This window comes from Mandrillus leucophaeus, unplaced genomic scaffold (genome assembly GCF_000951045.1).
Source record: "Mandrillus leucophaeus isolate KB7577 unplaced genomic scaffold, Mleu.le_1.0 Scaffold58, whole genome shotgun sequence".
Lineage (NCBI taxonomy): Eukaryota > Metazoa > Chordata > Mammalia > Primates > Cercopithecidae > Mandrillus > Mandrillus leucophaeus.
This window is the reverse complement of record NW_012106252.1, coordinates 3,008,286-3,014,434: the sequence shown is the minus strand read 5'-3', so window position 1 is coordinate 3,014,434 and position 6,149 is coordinate 3,008,286.

Genomic DNA, 6,149 nt, shown 5'->3' with positions numbered 1-6,149 from the left:
TGACCCAAGTTGCTGGACCGTCTGTCCAGGCACTGGTCAGGAGAAGGGCATCCCCGGCCAGCTCGTGTGCGATCCTGCATGGCCCTAGGCCCAAGGTGAGCTCATGGGATGAGTAAAGCCTCCTGCTGAGCCTGGCGGCTGAGTAAGAGGACACGCTGTGCTCTCACACCTCCCTGGCCCCACCGCGGCATGCCCACCCTTGTCTTCCCTTCTGCTGCTTGGCGTGTTGTCACTGACGGCATGGGGCAGCCCTTTGCACACCGCATCCCTGGAGCCACGTGTTAACTGTGAGTTAATAAATGGGTGTTGTTTTTAGCCACTAAATCTGTGGTCATTTTTTACATTGAAGTAGAAGAGGAATACATACCATAAGTCTGAATATTCAAAAGCCATAAGTCAAGCTTACAAACTGTTAATAAAATATGTTCTATCCATCTACCTTGATCTCTTTTATGACTGTGAAGGCCAGGGTCAAATTCATAATTCTCTGACAACTAGGAGTTCTGTGCCAGGAGGTAGCTGCCTGGGGAGGGCTGGCCCCTGGATCCTAGTCCCTCGCTGGGACTTCTCATCTTCTCATTCCTGGCTTCATCCTGCACCAGAAGCAGGGGGGACAGAAGAGCCAGGAGAAGCCAAATTCTAACCACTCTCCTTCAAACAGCTGTCCCTTGGGCCCTGAGTGTGACTTGGCTCTGGGAAATTAACCTGGAGAAGAGTTTCAGGGCTGTATGGGCAGGAATACCATCGTCCTCCATGGGGAATGCATGGTCTAGAAGGGAGGGCTGTGGTTCTGATGGGTACATCCACGCGGACCCACAGACTCTTCATTCCGTGGGGGTGGCCAAAGCAGAATTCCTCTACAGCCGGGGACCCAAGCCAGGGACCTTTCATTTTATCCTTTTATTGTAGTAAAATACGTATGACATCAAATTTACCATTGTGAATTTAATACATTCACAATGTTGTGCAACCACCACCTCTATTTCGGTCCAGAACATTTTTATAGCCCCAAAAGGAAACTCTATACCCTTTAAGCAGTCACTCCCATCTCCCTCTCCTCCAGGCTCTGGCAACCACTAATCTGCGTTCTGTCTTTATGGCTTTACCTATTCTGGATATTTGATATAAATGGAATCACACACTACGCAGCCTTTTGTGTCTGGCTTTTTTCACTTAGCATAATGATTTCAGGTTCCTCCATGCTGGAACACATTTCGGTAGCTCATTCCTTTTTATGGCGGAATAACATTCCTTTGCACGGATAAACCATATGTCCGAGGGGCTTTCCTGCCAGGATCTAAGATGGTATTGGGCTGGGGCTTGGGGGAGGTCAGCTGGCGACTTTATCTCTTTGTCCTTTTCTCCTCCATGCCTCTTGGGGTTTGTCACTTTAGAATATGCTGCTGAGTCTTGGGGACCCAGGAAGACAGCCTGTCTCACCATGTCCCCTAGTCTTTGAAACCTGATCCTGAATCCTGTCTGGCGGTGGCGGCAACATCAGACAGAGCTGGAGCTGGTGTGACCCCATCCCAGGAGGACGCTCTTATTTCGGGGCTCCCAGCTGTCTGTCTCTGGTCAGGGTGCCCCAGCAGAGTCTGGGAAACGCCAAAGCCCGTCTCTGGTGACAGCTCTGAGGTCCCACAGTGGGGAGAGGCGGTGGGTGGGGGAAGGAGTTGGACTTGCTCAACCGCCGTGCCTGGAGGGCGGAGGGAGTCCATCCTGGCACAGGGCAGAGCAATCAGACCCACGCCCAAAGAGATGCTTAGTTCTTCACTTGCGGAGCCTATTTTCCAGGGAAATTTAATTCCACATTGTTTGTTCTCTGCTCTGCAGACGCCTCGGGGTTCTGTGCCAGGAACCGAGCTGAGGAACTCAGCTGAGGAAACCACGGGAATCTCATTTGAAGAGGAATTTGGCCCCTGGAGCCCCCTCCCCACTCACTGGTGAGAGAGTGCCAAGACTTCAGTTGCCGCCGCCGCACCAGCAAACCCCAAACCACAGGAATGCAATGGGGTCACCTGGGGACAGAAGGAGATGGCTGGACAGCGAGTAGGCAGTGAGCCCTTGGGCCTGCATTGCATGGGGGTCTGCTGTTTTGTGACAAAAGCACTGGACTTGGTCTCCAGGCCTGGGTGTGGATTCAGGCTTGCCACTCTGGTCATGGGATCTTGGGTGGTCACTCCTGTGGCTAACCATGCTCACCTGGCCACTCTGGCCTTTGGACCAACTCAGGCAAGGAGCTGAGCTTGACAGGGAGGGAAGCCACGGATGGGGGTGGACGGAGGCGGTGAGTGAGAGTAGAATGTTCTGGTCTCCAGGCTCTGCAGCCTGAGCTGGGGAGGCACCCAGCACTTGTTACCCAGGAAAAGGAAACTACAATAATGACATCAGCTATGGGTCAAGGACTGCTCCAGGCCCTTTTTTTTTTGGAGACAGAGTCTTGCTCTGTCACCCTGGCTGGAGTGCAGTGGCGCCATCTGGGCTCACTGCAAGCTCCGCCTCCTGGGTTCGCGCCATTCTCCTGCCTCAGCCTCCCGAGTAGCTGGGATTACAGGTGCCCGCCACCACGCCTGGCTAATTTTTTTGTATTTTTAGTAGAGACAGGGTTTCACTGTGCTAGCCAGGATGGCCTCGATCTCCTGACCTCATAATCCACCCGCCTCAGCCTCTCAAAGTGCTGGGATTACAGGCGTGAGCCACCGCACCCGGCCGGCTCCAGGCACTTTATATAATACATTGCATTTCTCCTTATGATGGCCCTCTGGTGTGGCTGGCATCATTCTCTTTCACAGACAAGGAAACCAAGAAAGGAGAAGGGGACTCCCCTAGAGTAACTGGTACCAGGGCAGAGGCTGGGCAGGGGGTGGTCATCCCCAAATGCTGAGTGCTCCACACCATGCTACTGGCCCCCGACTCAGTCCTCAGACTTGTTCCTTGGTGAGATCACAGTTGAAATGATAGTTTCTTCCTCTTAAAACTCTTCCTAGTTAAGAAAAGAATCATAGTATTTTTGAGCGGGAATGGACTTGGGTACGAATTACCATTTTATAAATGGGGAAATTGAGGCTGGGAGAGGAGAAGCTGCTTTTCCATTTGAATCTTCAAATGAGATTCCCGTGGTTTCCTCAGCTGAGTTTCCCAGCTCGGTTCCTGGCACAGAACTCTGAGGCGTCTGCAGAGCAGAGAACAAACCATGTGGAATTAAATTGCCCTGGAAAATAGGCTCCACAAATGAAGATCTGGAAGATCTTCCTGACTTTTATCTCCCAGGAAGACAGCAGATCCAGCTCCGGATGCTCTCTGGCCATTTGGCCCATAGGGGTAGAATCCAGGGTCCCCGAGGCCAAGGCTGTCTTTAGTGCCCAGTGGGGCAGAATCTCCTTGCTCTGCCCAGGTTCCACGCCTGTCTGTTGGTGTGATCCTGCGTCCAACCTGAGAGGCCAGTGATGGTTTGGCGCACCCTGTCCCCACTATTAGAACCCTGCTGGGTGGGTTCAGGAGTGCCACGTTGGTAGACGAAGCACTGCTCTATTTTGTCCCTCACCTTAACAGGCACACGTCACCTTATTGGGTGGCTCTATCCAGCAGAAGGAGAGAAGGTGGGAATGAGTGCCATCGTGGTTCAGACACTGTCCAGTGGGGTCACCTTAGCCTAGTCACTTCATATATGGAGGGATTCCTGGCAGCAGGCTCTGTGCTAAGGTGCTGGGAAAACAAAAATAAAATAATGTCCCCCTTCTCAAGGAGGAACTCTCAGTCTAGTGAAGGCAGATATGCAGTTTAACAATGACTATTTCATGATGTCCTTGCTCTGCAGAGGAGGAGGTGAGCAGCACAGTGGGAGCACGGAGGGAATCAGGACCGGCTTGCTAGAGGAGGCAGGGCTGAGATATAACGAGAAGGGTTATTTGCCAGGTGGACAAAAGCAGAGGTCATTGAGTTTAGAAAGTGGGTTCAAATTGGGTGCACTGGTGCACTTCTGTAGTCCTAGCTACTTGGGAGGCTGAGGCAGGAGGATCCCTTGAGCCCAGGGGTTTGAGGCTACAATGAGCTATGATGGTGCCACTGCACTCAAGCCTGGGTGACAGAGTGAGACCCTGTCTCAACAAACAAACAAAAAACAGCAGACTCAGCAAGTGCAAAGGAATGAACATGTGGCACGGAAATGTGGAATAACTTGGAAGACTCGGATAATACAAAGTGGCATGGTGGCAGTGATGGTGCGGGGATGTCAGGCTGGCGAGGGAGCGATGCCAGATGTAAAAGTCTTTATATACCATGCACAGGTGTTTCTACTTCATCCTCAGAGGCGTTGGGAGGCATGAAGCATTTCAAGCAGGGGATGGACACAACCAGATCTGTGTTGTGGAAAGTCTGCCTGGGCTGCCCCAGGAAGGGCGTGATGAGGGTAGGGAGGACACCCAGAAAGCTGATACTGTGATCTGGGTGAGATGGGGTGGGGTAGGGGAGGAACCCTAAGGCTGGGCAGTGAGAGAAGTAACAGGATTGAGGGATTGTGCTTAGCTGATTTGGGGGCCTGGGGAGAAGGGATTTGGTTTTTGGCTTGAGTGACTGGGTAATTGGGGTACCATCCATCCCAGTAGGGAAATGGAAGGTGTGTAGGTTTAATGGTGAGGATGGAGATGCATGTGCATTAAGTTTGGGGACCTGATGATTTGAGGTGCTCATGGGACATCCAAAGTGAGATGTCTGGGTGACAGTTGATATAAAGTTTTGGAGGCCAAAAGACAAGTTAGGGCTATAGTTTGATATTTGGGGCTCATCACCCTACATCAAATACAGACTAGTTAAGGGGCCACAGCATGCTCTGGAAGCTGCACAGGATGACTTTGGGGCCCTGTACATCCACCGTTGGCATTTGCCGTTCCCCTGCATGCTGAGGCTTCTGCCTGCATCCCTGCAGCTCTGCCAGAGGCCTTCTCTGCAGACAGGAGCAGGCTGTCTGTCCTGTGCATGGGAGACGCTAGGAGTGCCGTGGAGGTGATGACCCCAGGAGCAGCCTTCAGCCAGTGACAGATGAGAACTGGATGATGAAAACTCCATCTTCGCCTCCCGTAGGTGTGTTCCGCCATCTCCCAGGGGCTTCCAGTGGGATTGCGTTTGAGTTCCCAGTTGCCCACAGGTGCTTATCAGTCCTCCTCCATTGGCTTTCTCCCCTTTTCTGTGTCACTCTTCCATTTCACCACAGTGCTTCCTGGGATCACCTGCCAAGTCAATGAATCTCATGCTCATCCTTGTCTCAGAGTCTGCTTCTGGGGAACCCGTTCTAAAACACTGGTTTCCTTCAGTAGGATGAGCATCTGCATTGACTGCTTCCTGTCCTGATTGCTCCTTCATGTTTCCAGCATGTATTGACTCTCAACTGGCCTGGAAGTGACTTCAGGGTGTTTTCATCTCTGTGTCTCCAGCACCAGGATGCCAGGGAAAGGGATTCCTCAGCAAGCGGTTGTTGAATATATGAATAAACCCACCAGTGGCTTCTCATTGCTTTTAGGATCAAGACCCAACTGTTCAATCAGCTTCACCAGGCTCCTTCCCACCTCTCCACCTCCACGTCCTGCCACCCTCCCCTCTACCCTCTGAACTGCAGTCACTCAGGCCTCTCCTCCTATTCCTCTTCAATTTTCCATGTGCTTTCCTCCCCGATGGCGCGTGTGGCACATGTGGGTCTCTGCCTGACTCTCCTTAGCGGAGCCATCCTCTTGACACAGTACTAGTTCACACCTCCTCCCCCATCCTTCCCTTAGCACTCCTCCATTTCCCCCTCCCCACCCCCTTCTCGCTCAGGCATCCTCTCCGCAGCAAAGATGTCCCTGACCACTGTCTCCAGCCCAGACCAGTTGGGGTCCTACTGTTCTAACCTCCTGTAGCACTCTGTGTATTTCTTCATGCTCCCTATCGTTGATTTCGGTTATGAATTTTTTTTTTTTTGAGACAGAGTTTCGCTCTTGTTGCCCAGGCTGGAGTGCAGTGGCGCAATCTCGGCTCACTGTAACTTCAACCTCCTGGGTTCAAGCGATTCTCCTACCTCAGCCTCCTGAGTAGCTGGGATTACCGATATGCGCCACCATGCCCGGCTAATTTTTTTTTGTATTTTTAGTACAGATGGGGTTTCACCATGTTGGTCA